General features: G+C 44.4%; 1 protein-coding gene across 8 annotated transcripts in view; it reads left to right on the top strand.

Annotated features, from left to right (window-relative positions):
- The window catches only part of LOC104679141, a 123,833-nt gene that overhangs the window by 26,815 nt on the left and 80,210 nt on the right, over window positions 1–16,808 (top strand). For 5 of the 8 annotated variants that reach the window (XR_004058347.1, XR_004058345.1, XR_004058348.1 and 2 more), the window contains exon 3: window positions 12,734–12,836. The exons of the other annotated variants lie outside the window; for them this stretch is intronic. The gene's annotated coding sequence lies outside the window, so the exon portion shown is untranslated. The remainder of the gene's footprint in view (window positions 1–12,733; window positions 12,837–16,808) is intronic. 8 annotated transcript variants of the gene reach the window in all.

Raw genomic sequence — 16,808 nt, 5'->3', positions numbered from 1 at the left:
AAATGAATTCTGTGCAGTTACAGTGTACAAAATCAACATGCAAAAATCACTTGCATTTGTGTACACTAACAATCTGAAAAAGGGAATTAAGAAAATAATTCCATTTACAGTAACATCAAATAGAATAAAATACTTAGAAATAAACTTAACCAAGAAGGCAAAAGATTTGTACAGTGAAAACTAAAAAACATTGCTGAAAGAAAGGAAAGATACAAATAAATGCAAAGAAAGTTTGTGTACATGGATTGGAAGACAATACTATTAAGAAGTCCACACTATGCAAAGCAATATGTAGATTCAACACAATCCCTGTCAAAATCCCAATGGCACTTTTTATGCAGAAATAGGAAAATTTATCCTAAAACACATATGGAACCTCAAAAGACTCACAGTTGCCAGAACAATTTTGGAAAAGAAGAACAAAAATGGAGGACTCACATTTCCTGATTTCAAAACACATTACAAAGCTACAATTATCAAAACACTGTGGTACTGTTATAAAAACAGACAAATAGACAATGGAATGGAATAAAGAGTGTAGAAATAAACCCTTGCCCATATGTGGTCAGATTATCTTTAACGAGGGTATCAAGAATACTCAATAGGTAAAGGACAGTCTCTTGAACAGATAGTATTGAGGAAACTGGATATTCACATGCAAGAGAATGAAAGTAGACCTTTACTTCACGCTATGAAAAAATCAATTCAGAGTGGATTAATGGCCTAATTACAAGACCTAGAACCATAAAGCTTAAATAAATCAAAAATGTAAATATTTACAATGATGTTTGAATATTACCCCCAAAACACAAGCAACAAAATAAAAATATAGATAAACTTGACTTCATCAAATTAACTTTTGTGTACCAAATGATATTATCAAGAAAGTGAAAACATAGAGAACTGGGATGAAATGCATGCAAATTATATATATGATAAGGGTCCATATCTGACATGCAATTCAAAAACAAAAAGGTAAAAAATCCAATTAAGGTTAGATAACATGAAGAAATATTTTTCTAAAGAATGCATAACAGGCCAGGCACATTGGCTCACGCCTGTAATCCCAGCACTTTGGGAGGTTGAGATGGGTGAATCACCTGAGGTCAGGAGTTCAAGACCAGCCTGGCCAACATGGTGAAACCACGTCTCTACTAAAAATACAAAAACTAGCCGGGCATGATGGCAAGCATTTGTAATCCCAGCTACTTGGGAGGCTGAGACAGGAGAATCACTTGAACCCCGGAGGCGGAGGTTGCAATGAGCCGAGATTGCACCACTGCACTCCAGCCTGGGTGACAAGAGTGAAACTCTGTTAAAAAAAAAAAAGAAGAAAAAAAAAGCATAACAATGACTGACAAAAACATGAAAACATTCTGGACATCATTAATCATTAGGGAAACGCAAATTTAAATGCAAACCCCACAAACCCACTAAGATGACTATAATTAAAAATAATAAGAGATGATGAGTGATGGTGAGGATATGGAGAAAGTGGAGTTCTGATACATTACTGGTGGGAATGTAAAATGGTGTAGATGCAATGGGAGAGTTTGATGGTTCCTTAAAGAGTTATCACAGAATTAGCACATGATCCAACCATTTCCCTCCTATGGGGAAACCCTATCTCTACTAAAATTACAAAAATTAGCCAGGTGTGGTGGCACATGCCTGTAATCTCAGCTACCTTGGGAGGCTAAGGCAAGAGAATTGGTTCAGGAGACAGAGGTTGCAGGGAGCTGAGATTGTGCCACTGCACTCCAGCCTGTGTGACAGAGTGAGACTCTGTCTTGAAAAAAAAATTTAAAAAAAAAGAAAGAAAAAAAGAAAGGCAGCCAGGTCCAACAGGCATCTGCACATTGTTGACCCATCCAGCAGAACAGGGTCGGGAAAGGCATCTGTCGGGATGGGGCAGGACAGGACGAGACACACTATTGTCCGAGGCATTCGGCTACCTTTCTGATTGGAACCCAGGCACTCATATGTGCCCAGGAATGGGTGGGATATTCCGGATGGGTTCCACAGGTGGATCTCCTAGAGAGACCCACTTGGCATATTTGATGATGGAGCATGCAGGCTCACTGGAACGTGACGGCTCACCAGTTAGTTCCCTCAGCATCTTGGTCATTCTGCGGAAGTGCATGGGGAGCCAGGCCACTGGCCACATTCGGTTTCTCCTGGGCCCCTCTTTGTTCCCATGGTGGGTGTGGAAGTGGAGGTTGAGGCTAGAGTGTCTTTGAGGGTGGTGGGGCAGCTGTGCCTTGAATTGATACAGAGATCTCTGGGCTCCTCAAGCCAAACTCTGGTGCTTGCCGGATATTCAGCCCAGATAAAGAATGAGATGCTGGAGGACAAATTATTCCGCCCCTTTAGCGTCTCCAGGTAGACATGCAAAAGTCTAGTGCAGGGCCTTCATACAGAGACCATATTGGGATGCAAAGCCATGACTCCGTTGCTCTAAACGTTGCGTGTCCTGCCCATACCGCTTGGTACCTGGAGATCAACATGGAACACACTGCTCTCAGAATATTTCTTTTTTTTTTTTTGCTTTGATTTTTTTGGTATTTTATTGATTTGAAATGCACATTCAGCTTTTTATTATTATTATTATACTTTAGGTTCTAGGGTACATGTGCATAACGTGCAGGATTGTTACATATGTATATTTGTGCCATGTTGGTGTGCTGCACCCATCAACTCGTCAGCACCCATCAATTCATCATTTATATCATGTATAACTCCCCAATGCAATCCCTCCCCCCTCCCCCCTCCCCATGATAGGCCCCGGTGTGTGATGTACCCCTTCCCGAGTCCAAGTGATCTCATTGTTCAGTTCCCACCTATGAGTGAGAACATACAGTGTTTGGTTTTCTCTTCTTGTGATAGTTTGCTAAGAATGATGGTTTCCAGCTGCATCTATGTCCCTACAAAGGACGCAAACTCATCGTTTTTTATGGCTGCATAGTATTCCATGGTGTATATGTGCCACATTTTCTTAATCCAGTCTGTCACAGATGGACATTTGGGTTGATTCCAAGTCTTTGCTATTGTGAATAGTGCTGCAATAAACATACGTGTGCATGTATCTTTACAGCAGCATGATTTATAATCCTTTGGGTATATACCCAGTAGTGGGATGGCTGGGTCATATGATACATCTAGTTCTAGATCCTTGAGGAATCGCCATACTGTTTTCCATAATTGTTGAACTAGTTTACAATCCCACCAACAGTGTAAAAGTGTTCCTATTTCTCCACATCCTCTCCAACACCTGTTGTTTCCTGATTTTTTAATGATTGCCGTTCTAACTGGTGTGAGATGGTATCTCATTGTGGTTTTGATTTGCATTTCTCTGATAGCGAGTGAAGATGAGCATTTTTTCATGTGTCTGTTGTCTGTATGAATGTCTTCTTTTGAGAAATGTCTGTTCATATCCTTTGCCCACTTTTTGATGGGGTTGTTTGTTTTTTTCTTGTATATTTGTTTGAGTTCTCTGTAGATTCTGGATATTAGCCCTTTGTCAGATGAGTAGATTGCAAAAATTTTCTCCCATTCTGTAGGTTGCCTGTTCACTCTGATGGTACTTTCTTTTGCTGTGCAAAAGCTCTTTAGTTTAATTAGATCCCATTTGTCAATTTTGGCTTTTGCTGCCGTTGCTTTTGGTGTTTTAGACATGAAGTCCTTGCCCATGCCTATGTCCTGAATGGTACTACCTAGATGTTCTTCTAGAGTTTTTATGGTATTAGGTCTCACATTTAAGTCTCTAATCCACCTTGAATTAATCTTAGTATAAGGGGTAAGGAAAGGATCCAGTTTCAGCTTTCTACTTATGGCTAGCCAATTTTCCCAGCACCATTTATTCAATAGGGAATCCTTTCCCCATTTCTTGTTTCTCTCAGGTTTGTCAAAGATCAGATGGCTGTAGATGTGTGGTATTATTTCTGAGGACTCTGTTCTGTTCCATTGGTCTATATCTCTGTTTTGGTACCAGTACCATGCTGTTTTGGTTACTGTAGCCTTGTAGTATAGTTTGAAGTCAGGTAGCGTGATGCCTCCAGCTTTGTCCTTTTGACTTAGGATTGTCTTGGCAATGCAGGCTCTTTTTTGATTCCATATGAACTTTAGAGCAGTTTTTTCCAATTCTGTGAAGAAACTCATTGGTAGCTTGATGGGGATGGCATTGAATCTATAAATAACCTTGGGCAGTATGGCCATTTTCACGATATTGATTCTTCCTATCCATGAGCATGGTATGTTCTTCTATTTTTTGTGTCCTCTTTGATTTCACTGAGCAGTGGTTTGTAGTTCTCCTTGAAGAGGTCCTTTACATCCCTTGTAAGTTGGATTCCTAGGTATTTTATTCTCTTTGAAGCAATTGTGAATGGAAGTTCATTCCTGATTTGGCTCTCTGCTTGTCTGTTACTGGTGTATAAGAATGCTTGTGATTTTTGCACATTAATTTTGTATCCTGAGACTTTGCTGATGTTGCTTATCAGCTTAAGGAGATTTTGGGCTGAGACGATGGGGTTTTCTTTTTTTTTTTTTTTTTTATTATACTTTAAGTTCTAGGGTACATGTGCATAACGTGCAGGTTTGTTACATATGTATACTTATGCCATGTTGGTGTGCTGCACCCATCAACTCGTCAGCACCCATCAATTCATCATTTATATCATGTATAACTCCCCAATGCAATCCCTCCCTCCTCCCCCCTCCCCCCTCCCCATGATAGGCCCCAGTGCGTGATGTTCCCCTTCCCGAGTCCAAGTGATCTCATTGTTCAGTTCCCACCTATGAGTGAGAACATGCGGTGTTTGGTTTTCTCTTCTTGTGATAGTTTGCTAAGAATGATGGTTTCCAGCTGCATCCATGTCCCTACAAAGGACGCAAACTCATCCTTTTTTATGGCTGCATAGTATTCCATGGTGTATATGTGCCACATTTTCTTTTTTTTTTTTTTTTTTTTTTTTTTTTTATTTTTTTTTTTATTTTTTATTTTTTATTATACTTTAAGTTCTAGGGTACATGTGCATAACGTGCAGGTTTGTTACATATGTATACTTATGCCATGTTGGTGTGCTGCACCCATCAACTCGTCAGCACCCATCAATTCATCATTTATATCATGTATAACTCCCCAATGCAATCCCTCCCTCCTCCCCCCTCCCCCCTCCCCATGATAGACCCCAGTGTGTGATGTTCCCCTTCCCGAGTCCAAGTGATCTCATTGTTCAGTTCCCACCTATGAGTGAGAACATGCGGTGTTTGGTTTTCTCTTCTTGTGATAGTTTACTAAGAATGATGGTTTCCAGCTGCATCCATGTCCCTACAAAGGACGCAAACTCATCCTTTTTTATGGCTGCATAGTATTCCATGGTGTATATGTGCCACATTTTCTTAATCCAGTCTGTCACAGATGGACATTTGGGTTGATTCCAAGTCTTTGCTATTGTGAATAGTGCCGCAATAAACATACGTGTACATGTGTCTTTGTAGTAGACTAATTTATAATCCTTTGGGTATATACCCAGTAGTGGGATGGCTGGGTCATATGGTACATCTAGTTCTAGATCCTTGAGGAATTGCCATACTCTTTTCCATAATGGTTGAACTAGTTTACAATCCCACCAACAGTGTAAAAGTGTTCCTATTTCTCCACATCCTCTCCAACACCTGTTGTTTCCTGACTTCTTAATGATTGCCATTCTAACTGGTGTGAGATGGTATCTCATTGTGGTTTTGATTTGCATTTCTCTGATGGCCAGTGATGATGAGCATTTTTTCATGTGTCTGTTGGCTGTATGAATATCTTCTTTTGAGAAATGTCTGTTCATATCCTTTCCCCACTTTTTGATGGGGTTGTTTGTTTTTTTCTCGTATATTTGTTTGAGTTCTTTGTAGATTCTGGATATTAGCCCTTTGTCAGATGAGTAGGTTGCAAAAATTTTCTCCCATTCTGTAGGTTGCCTGTTCACTCTGATGGTAGTTTCTTTTGCTGTGCAAAAGCTCTTTAGTTTAATTAGATCCCATTTGTCAATTATGGCTTTTGCTGCCGTTGCTTTTGGTGTTTTAGACATGAAGTCCTTGCCCATGCCTATGTCCTGAATGGTACTACCTAGATTTTCTTCTAGGGTTTTTATGGTATTAGGTCTAACATTTAAGTCTCTAATCCATCTTGAATTAATCTTCGTATAAGGGGTAAGGAAAGGATCCAGTTTCAGCTTTCTACTTATGGCTAGCCAATTTTCCCAGCACCATTTATTAAATAGGGAATCCTTTCCCCATTTCTTGTTTCTCTCAGGTTTGTCAAAGATCAGATGGCTGTAGATGTGCGGTATTATTTCTGAGGACTCTGTTCTGTTCCATTGGTCTATATCTCTGTTTTGGTACCAGTACCATGCTGTTTTGGTTACTGTAGCCTTGTAGTATAGTTTGAAGTCAGGTAGCGTGACGCCTCCAGGTTTGTCCTTTTGACTTAGGATTGTCTTGGCAATGCGGGCTCTTTTTTGGTTCCATATGAACTTTAAAGCAGTTTTTTCCAATTCTGTGAAGAAAGTCATTGGTAGCTTGATGGGGATGGCATTGAATCTATAAATAACCTTGGGGAGTATGGCCATTTTCACGATATTGATTCTTCCTATCCATGAGCATGGTATGTTCTTCCATTTGTTTGTGTCCTCTTTGATTTCACTGAGCAGTGGTTTGTAGTTCTCCTTGAAGAGGTCCTTTACATCCCTTGTAAGCTGGATTCCTAGGTATTTTATTCTCTTTGAAGCAATTGTGAATGGAAGTTCATTCCTGATTTGGCTCTCTGCTTGTCTGTTGCTGGTGTATAAGAATGCTTGTGATTTTTGCACATTAATTTTGTATCCTGAGACTTTGCTGAAGTTGCTTATCAGCTTAAGGAGATTTTGGGCTGAGACGATGGGGTTTTCTAAATATACAATCATGTCATCTGCAAACAGGGACAATTTGACTTCTTCTTTTCCTAACTGGATACCCTTGATTTCTTTCTCTTGCCTGATTGCCCTAGCCAGAACTTCCAACACTATGTTGAATAGGAGTGGTGAGAGAGGGCATCCCTGTCTTGTGCCACTTTTCAAAGGGAATTTTTCCAATTTTTGCCCATTCAGTATGATATTAGCTGTGGGTTTGTCATAAATAGCTCTTATTATTTTGAGGTACGTTCCATCAATACCGAATTTATTGAGCGTTTTTAGCATGAAGGCTGTTGAATTTTGTCAAAAGCCTTTTCTGCATCTATTGAGACAATCATGTGGTTCTTGTCTTTGGTTCTGTTTATATGCTGGATTACGTTTATTGATTTGCGAATGTTGAACCAGCCTTGCATCCCAGGGATGAAGCCCACTTGATCATGGTGGATAAGCTTTTTGATGTGCTGCTGAATCCGGTTTGCCAGTATTTTATTGAGGATTTTTGCATCAAGGTTCATCAGGGATATTGGTCTAAAATTCTCTTTTTTGTTGTGTCTCTGCCAGGCTTTGGTATCAGGATGATGTTGGCCTCATAAAATGAGTTAGGGAGGATTCCCTCTTTTTCTATTGATTGGAATAGTTTCAGAAGGAATGGTACCAGCTCCTCCTTGTACCTCTGGTAGAATTCAGCTGTGAATCCATCTGGTCCTGGACTTTTTTTGGTGGGTAGGCTATTAATTGTTGCCTCAATTTCAGAGCCTGCTATTGGTCTATTCAGGGATTCAACTTCTTCCTGGTTTAGCCTTGGGAGAGTGTAAGTGTCCAGGAAATTATCCATTTCTTCTAGATTTTCTAGTTGATTTGCGTAGAGGCGTTTATAGTATTCTCTGATGGTAGTTTGTATTTCTGTGGGGTCAGTGGTGATATCCCCTTTATCATTTTTTATTGCATCTATTTGATTCCTCTCTCTTTTTTTCTTTATTAGCCTTGCTAGCGGTCTGTCAATTTTGTTGATCTTTTCAAAAAACCAACTCCTGGATTCATTGATTTTTTGGAGGGTTTTTTGTGTCTCTATCTCCTTCAGTTCTGCTCTGATCTTAGTTATTTCTTGCCTTCTGCTAGCTTTTGAATGTGATTGCTCTTGCCTCTCTAGTTCTTTTAATTGTGATGTTAGAGTGTCAATTTTAGATCTTTCCTGCTTTCTCTTGTGGGCATTTAGTGCTATAAATTTCCCTCTACACACTGCTTTAAATGTGTCCCAGAGATTCTGGTATGTTGTATCTTTGTTCTCATTGGTTTCAAAGAACATCTTTATTTCCGCTTTCATTTCGTTATGTACCCAGTAGTCATTCAGGAGCAGGTTGTTCAGTTTCCATGTAGTTGAGCGGTTTTGATTGAGTTTCTTAGTCCTGAGTTCTAGTTTGATTGCACTGTGGTCTGAGAGACAGTTTGTTATAATTTCTGTTCTTTTACATTTGCTGAGGAGTACTTTACTTCCAATTATGTGGTCAATTTTGGAATAAGTGCGATGTGGTGCTGAGAAGAATGTATATTCTGTTGATTTGGGGTGGAGAGTTCTATAGATGTCTATTAGGTCCGCTTGGTGCAGAGATGAGTTCAATTCCTGGATATCCTTGTTAACTTTCTGTCTCATTGATCTGTCTAATGTTGACAGCGGAGTGTTGAAGTCCCCCATTATTATTGTATGGGAGTCTAAGTCTCTTTGTAAGTCTCTAAGGACTTGCTTTATGAATCTGGGTGCTCCTGTATTGGGTGCATATATATTTAGGAGAGTTAGCTCTTCCTGTTGAATTGATCCCTTTACCATTATGTAATGGCCTTCTTTGTCTCTTTTGATCTTTGATGGTTTAAAGTCTGTTTTATCAGAGACTAGGATTGCAACCCCTGCTTTTTTTTGTTCTCCATTTGCTTGGTAGATCTTCCTCCATCCCTTTATTTTGAGCCTATGTATGTCTCTGCATGTGAGATGGGTCTCCTGAATACAGCAGACTGATGGGTCTTGACTCTTTATCCATTTTGCCAGTCTGTGTCTTTTAATTGGAGCATTTAGTCCATTGACATTTAAGGTTAATATTGTTATGTGTGAACTTGATCCTGCCATTATGATATTAACTGGTTATTTTGCTCATTAGTTGATGCAGTTTCTTCCTAGCCTCGATGGTCTTTACATTTTGGCATGTTTTTGCAATGGTTGGTACCGGTTGTTCCTTTCCATGTTTAGGGCTTCCTTCAGGGTCTCTTGTAAGGCAGGCCTGGTGGTGACAACATCTCTAAGCATTTGCTTATCTGTAAAGGATTTTATTTCTCCTTCACTGATGAAACTTAGTTTGGCTGGATATGAAATTCTGGGTTTAAAATTCTTTTCTTTAAGAACGTTGAATATTGGCCCCCACTCTCTTCTGGCTTGTAGAGTTTCTGCCGAGAGATCTGCTGCTAGTCTGATGGGCTTCCCTTTGTGGGTAACCCGACCTTTCTCTCTGGCTGCCCTTAAGATTTTTTCCTTCATTTCAACTTTGGTGAATCTGACAATTATGTGTCTTGGAGTTGCTCTTCTCGAGGAGTATCTTTGTGGCATTCTCTGTATTTCCTGAATTTGAATGTTGGCCTGCCCTACTAGGTTGTGGAAGTTCTCCTGGATGATATCCTGAAGAGTGTTTTCCAACTTGCTTCCATTTTCCCCCTCACTTTCAGGCACCCCAATCAGACGTAGATTTGGTCTTTTTACATAATCCCATACTTCTTGCAGGCTTTGTTCATTTCTTTTTCTTCTTTTTTCTTTTGGTTTCTCTTCTTGCTTCATTTCATTCATTTGTATCCTCAATCGCTGATACTCTTTCTTCCAGTTGATCGAGTCGGTTACTGAAGCTTGTGCATTTGTCACGTATTTCTCGTGTCATGGTTTTCATCTCTGTCATTTCGTTTATGATCTTCTCTGCATTAATTAGTCTAGCTGTCAATTCTTCCACTCTTTTTTCAAGATTTTTAGTTTCTTTGCGCTGGGTACGTAATTCCTCCTTTAGCTCTGAGAAGTTTGATGGACTGAAGCCTTCTTCTCTCATCTCGTCAAAGTCATTCTTTGACCAGCTTCGATCCGTTGCTGGCGATGGGCTGCCCTCCTTTGCAGGGGGAGATGCGCTCTTATTTTTTGAATTTCCAGCTTTTCTGCTCTGCTTTTTCCCCATCTTTGTCGTTTTATCTGTCTCTGGTCTTTGATGATGGTGACGTACTGATGGAGTTTTGGTATAGGTGTCCTTCCTGTTTGATAGTTTTCCTTCTGACAGTCAGGACCCTCAACTATAGGTCTGTTGGAGATTGCTTGAGGTCCACTCCAGACCCTGTTTGCCTGGGTATCAGCAGCAGAGGTTGCGGAAGATAGAATATTGCTGAACAGCGAGTGTACCTGTCTGATTCTTACTTTGGAAGCTTCCTCTCAGGGGTGTACTCCACCCTGTGAGGTGTGGGGTGTCAGACTGCCCCTACTGGGGGATGTCTCCCAGTGAGGCTACTCAGGGATCAGTGACCCACTTGAGCAGGCAGTCTGTCCGTTCTCAGATCTCAACCTCCGTGTTGGGAGATCCACTGCTCTCTTCAAAGCTGTCAGGCAGAGTCGTTCGCGTATGCTCAGGCCTCTGTTGCTTCCCCTGTTGTTTTTTTAGCTGAGTCCTGCCCCCATAGGTGGTGTCTATAGAGACAGGCAGGTTTCCTTGAGCTGCTGTGAGCTCCACCCAGTTTGAGCTTCCCAGCGACTTTGCTTAACTACTTAAGCCTCAGCTATGGCGGGCGCCCCTCCCCCTGCCTCGCTGCTTCCTCGCGGTTAGATCGCCGCATACTGCTGTGTTAACAATGAGGGAGGCTCGTGGACGTGGGACCCTCCCGGCCAGGTGAGGGATATATTCTTCTGATGTGCCCGTTTGCTTAGAGCGCGGTATTGGGGTGGGAGTTACCCGATTTTCCAGGTGTTGTGTGTCTCAGTTCCCCTGGCTAGGAAAAGGGATACCCTTCCCCCTTGCGCTTCCCACGTGAGGCGATGCCTTGCCCTGCTTCAGCTCTCGCTGGTCAGGTTGCAGCAACTGACCAGCACCGATTGTCTGGCACTCCCTAGTGAGATGACCCCAGTACCTCAGTTGAAGATGCAGAAATCACCGGTCTTCTGTGTCGCTCGCACTGGGAGTTGGAGACTGGAGCTCTTCCTATTCGGCCATCTTGCTCCCCCCGGCTCTCAGAATATTTCAAGTGTCTTCAGTCTTTGTTTGTTATAAGTCTTCCTGAATGTGTAAGCCACACTGGGAATGGGCAGAGCTTCATAGGACAGAAAATTCATCCTGTGGGTAATGATTCCCACACTCAGGTGTGTGACCTACTCTCACAAACATCAATCTCATGTGTGGGTTTGCGCTCTCAGGACATTCCAGGAAGAAGGGCGACATTACCATGGAACAGGAGTCACCCGCCTTTCTGTCACTTTTTAATTAATGTGGATCCTTTCTTCGTATGTAGTATCCACCACAGGGTCACCTCTAGCCCTTCCTAGGGAAAAGGCGGGAAGAAAGGAATGTAGAAAAATCTGGGTCCCATCGTCTAACTAACTGAGTGGGCAGGGTTCCTCAGCTTCCAGGTTCCCTCTTGTTCATCTTTTTTGTCCCTTTCTGTCTGGCCACAGGAGGCCACTCGGGCTACCAGCTGTTCACCTGGGACACTCTGCATTCCAGTTCACTCTCAACCTCATTGCCCACTCTGATTCTTTGTGTGCTTTCAGAGTTTTTCTCCCCTCACTTTTTTCTTCTTCACTTTCTTTACTTTTAGTCCAGTTCTGTTTGTGAAGGTCAGGATCCGCCTGGAAGGCAGGGTCAGGTGGGCATGGGAACATCCTTAGGGAGAACACGCTTACTTTTCCTAAGGAAATTAGTAAGACCCTGCCTGACCCCTGCAGGGAGTAATTGGCATCCTGCTCTCCTTTCTGCCCTATCTCCCTAGAGCATAGGTGTCTGATAACCTCTTTTCCCTGGTGTCTGTTTCCTTTCTGTTTTTCATCTCTCCTCTCAATTCTGGGATCCTTCTCTGCCTTGGCCTTGTTGAATAGGGACTTGGTGGACCCTTGCAGTGTGCTGATTACATCTGGAGGGCATGGTTCAGCTTGCACCTTTGTCCTCTGTAGCTCATGCAGGCCTACTTATGGATCAGAACTCTTGATCCCGCTCAGAAGAGACCCCATCAACAAGAAGCTTCTTGGTGATGTGTACTTTAACTGGAATGTCACTGGTGTCTCCTTGCCACTCGTGTATGTCACCATGCACTGAGGCGCCCCTGAACTAGATCCCTCAGGATAGCTGCGGTGGCATGAAGCAGCCACTTCTTGTTTTCTTTCTGGTTCTTCCTCCTCTTCCTCTTCCCCCTCCTCCTCTTTTTTCCCTTCCCTCCCCTTCCTTCCCTTCCCCTCCCCTCCCTTGTTTCTTTCTTCCTTTCTTTCATCTTCATCTTCGACTTCTTCCTTCTTTCTTCTTTCTTTTTTGTCTTTTTCCTTTCATTTTCAGCTCTTGGCGGGAAAAGTGTTCTATGGAGACTGCTGCTCCTTGGCGATGGGGGATGTCCCTTTGTAGCAGTAGGCCTGGAGGGAGGCTTCACTTTTCTTCCTCAGGGAGCAGAGATGAAGGTCACCAGTTCAGTCCCTCTGCTGCTCCAGAAAGCTGCTCAGGTGTTATTTTAAATGAAATGTCATCATGAACTCACTCCTTAGCCACCACCTTATGACTTGTCATTCTACCCTGTTCTCCTTATAGACACTCTAAATGTCAAATCCTGAACCACTAGGAGCCTCGGCAAGTTGTCCCCTGTTGCCTTTTTTTCCAGTCCAGCCATGTGAACACAACGATCTGGATTTCGGTATGTACAGGCAGGCTGTCTCTGCCACCTGCCCATTTGCCCACTCTCACGCACAAAGGTAGGCACCCAGAGACCACAGGCACAGACACACATGCACGCATTCATAAGGGACCTCACAATCAGAAATGTAATCACAAACACAGGCAAACACACGCAGACACACATGCACACACTTAGACACACACACACACAAGTTCACACCAGCACAGGGGTGTGGTCCCCAGCATTCTCCCACACAGACACACATGCACACACATGGCCACAAGCACGAGACTGGCCATAAACTCTCCATATGGGCTCTCAGTCAGCGACTGGCAACAGGCAACAGGTGAGGATTCCTGGCTTCAGGCCAGTGTCATCATGCCATTGATTGGGCAACTCAGGCCTTCTCCTGAGAATGAATGTGGAAGTCTGTTATCAGATACGCCCAAGCAGCAGGTGTGAAAATGGAGCATCCTGGGTCAAGCTGCTTTAAAAGGGACCCCACTTTGTGGTAGAAGCAGAGAGAGTTCTCTTGGGAGCCTTGGCCCTGTGTGATGCCATGAGACGCTGTGGTGCATGGTGGCCTTCCATAGGCCCCCTGAGCCACCCTCTTCCCACCCCCGCCTCTATGAAAGCCAGGACAACCTGTGCAGAGTCAGACTTGAGTTAGTTGCTGAGTGTCTCCACTGAGGAATACTCCTGTCTCGGGCCCTCTGGCTGCCTATTGAGCCATCAGCCCGTTCTGGTGACCTCCATGTGCCAGGACAATGTGGTAATCTCAACCCGGAGCTGCAGGCTTACGTAGGCCCCCAGTCCTTGGACAAATCCTCGGGTAAGCCAGCTGGGTGGCCAGCATTTTCTCCTGGAATGGCAGCCTTATGATCCCAGTCCATCTGTGGTGTCCCAGTGGCCATGATTATGTGTCCTTTATCATTACTTTCTGCACTAGTCAGCCATGAAACCTGGAGAGGGCCAAAGGAAGGGCAAAGGCTGGATGCCTAAACAGGATTCCCACAGGGCCTCCAGCCTCCACAGAGTCTCTAGCCTACCAGGCCTTGGTCATTGGGACCTCTGAGTTTGGTAGTCAACCTGGGACCTGGTGGCTGTTTTCTTTTTCTCCCGACTTTTTCTCTTTCTCCTTTCTATTTTTTTTTTTTTTTTTTTCCCACTTCGGAAAAGGTGGAGGCCCTCGGGGTGGAGGAGCAGGGTTACAGTTATAGTTGGTGTTTGTGGGGCCATGCTGCCATCAAGCAGAAACAGTTTCTGGCAACGGGATGCAGCTGAGCACCAGTGCTGGGGAAAGCCCAGGAGCGCTAAACAGATGGTGTCAAGCTGTCCACAGGCTGAAGCAGGAGGAGACAGGAAACTCCTGACTGGCCCTTGGCCTGTGCTTATTCCCAGGATGGCGCCTTGGCTCCACAGCTCTCTCCGAAAGAAAGGGCAGGCAGGGGCACCCCACCATGGGCTCCCCTGGCAGTCTCCAGGGACTGCCAAGCATGAGTCGCCCCGCCCCCAGCACCCCGAAGTTCCTTTGTTCCCAGGAAGAATAAGAACCTCTTGGCCCCAGCTTGGACCCAGCCAAGGGCACTTCGGAACTCCCCACAAAGAAGACCAGAGTAAACAGCCCCAGTCTCGACCATCAGTACCCAGTGGCTTCCCTTATGCCTATCACAAGACAGGGCGTCTCTACCCAGTGGGTAGACTGGTTTGAGGCTGCCGGGCTGTTCTGTCTTGGGACCTCTAGAGTTGCTGCTTCTCCATGGGGTCCCAATGGCAGGTACACTTCCTTCAAGGGCTTTGAACCCTGGTGGGGGGAACCCTGGCTTGGGCTGAGTCTACCCAGTCGGGCACATCCTCACTGATGTCCGCCTAGAATAAGGCAAGTTTCTTTGCAGCCTGTAGTCCTGTTCAGAAACACCTTCTGCTGGATGTCACTGTGGCTCCACAAATGACGGTCACCCCTTTCCCTTCCCCCACCTTGCTTTCCTCTCCCTCTTTTTGCTGGCAACCAAACAAAACAAAAACCAGAAAACAAAGAAACTGGGGCTGGGCGCGGTGGCTCACGCCTGTAATCCCAGCAGTTTGGGAAGCCTAGGCGGGCAGATCACCTGAGGTCCAGAGCTCGAGACCAGCTTGACCAACATGGAGAAACCCTGTCTCTACTAAAAATACGAAATTAGCCAGGTGTGGTGGCACATGCCTGTAATCCCAACTACTGAGGAGGCTGAGGCAGGAGAATCACTTGAACCCGGGAGGCTGAGGTTGTGGTGAGCCGAGATTGCACCATTGCACTCCAGTCTGGGCAATAAGAGTGAAACTCTGTCTCAAAAACAAACAAACAACAACAACAAAAAGAAACTGGCCGAAGAGCACCCACCTCATCTTCAGCACTGCTCCTCACCTACATGATCACTCTGGGGAAACTTGCAACAGTAGGAGGGCTCTATGCCTTCCTCTTTCCCTCTGGATTCTTCTTTGTGCAGGGGGTCCCAGCGAACCAGCCTGTCCTCAAGAAATCCCACCCTTGGGACTGTGGCATGATATGGGGAGGTTGCACTGGGGAAGGTGTGAGTGGGTACAGAAGGTTGGGTGTGTGGGTGTGTAGGTCTGCGTGTGAGCCACTGCAGATTTCTCTATGAATCTGCATAGGCCTCCTAAGAAGCAGACTGGTGCATGCCTAGAGAAAAAGCAGAAAGATAAGAATGCGGGAAGATCTGGACTGCATCCTTAGGGATGGCATTGTGACTCTGTCAGAGGTCCCTGTTTTTAACGTTTAATTCCCATCACATCTCAAATTTTTCCTGTCTTCACCTGTGCTTCAAAATGTCCTCAGGCACATATATGTATCCCTACTCATACTCACTCACAAACATCTGCCCAGGCGCCTCCACTCATATCCAAGTCCTGTTGTGCAGGCACCTCTCAGAGGGCAGGGTTCTTCAGCTTCCCAGTTCCCTCTTGTTCATCTTCCTCATCCCTTTTTGTCTGACTGCCCAATATTTGCTGGCGGAGGGTGCAGGATGTGGTGGGGGTGGGGACAGCAGGGAGCAGGGCAGCCTTCTGGCCCAACAGGCCTCTGTGCACATACGGTGCAGACCTGGGCATAAGGGGCTGACACTTTCTCCTGACTGGTGGCTCTTCGTCTATGAAGCCACAGAAGGTCACTCGGGTTGCCACCTGTCCATCTGGGACATTCTGCATTCTAGTTCACTGTCATCCTCATTGCTCACTCTGATTCTCAGTATACTTTTGGAGTTTTTCTTCCTTCACTTTTTCCTTCTTCACTGTCTTTACTTCTCATCCATTTCTGGTGTGGGGAGGTCAGGATTCACCTGGAAGGCAGGGTCGGGTTGGTGAGCGAACATCTTTAGGGAGAACACGCCTTCTTTTTCTAAGGAAATTAGAAAGACCTCAGCTGACTCCTGCCAGGTGTAATTGGAGTGCCCCTCTCTTTTCTGCCCTCTCTCCCTAGTGCCATAGGTAGCTGATTACCTCTTTTCCCTGGTGTCCTTTTCCTCTCCATTTTTCCTCTCTCCTCCCATTTCTGGGGCCCTACCCTTCATTGACCTTGTAGACTAGGGGCTTGTGGCCCCTTGAGGTTTGTAGACGACATCCGGAGGGCATGGTTTAGCCTGCCTCTTTGTCCTCTGTAGCCCCTGCAGACCTATTTGTGGATCAAAGCTTTTGATCTGACTCATAAGGGATCACATCAACAAGAAGCTTCTCGATGGTGTGTCCTTTCACCTGGATGTCACTGTTGTCTCTGCCACTTGTTATGTATGTCACCACACATTGAGGCACCCATGAACTCTATCCTTCAGGACAGCTGAGGTGGCATGAAGCTGCCGCCACTTCTTGTTCTTGTTATCCATCTGGTTCTTGTTCCTCTTCCTCCTCGTCCTCTTTCTTTTTCTTTCTTTCCTTTCTTTCTCTCTCTCTTTCTTTCTTTCCTTTCTTTTTCTTTCTTTCTCTCTTTCTTTCTTTCTTTTT

The sequence above is a fragment of the Rhinopithecus roxellana genome, chromosome 7 (genome assembly GCF_007565055.1).
Source record: "Rhinopithecus roxellana isolate Shanxi Qingling chromosome 7, ASM756505v1, whole genome shotgun sequence".
Lineage (NCBI taxonomy): Eukaryota > Metazoa > Chordata > Mammalia > Primates > Cercopithecidae > Rhinopithecus > Rhinopithecus roxellana.
This window is presented reverse-complemented; position numbering and strand designations above follow the sequence as displayed.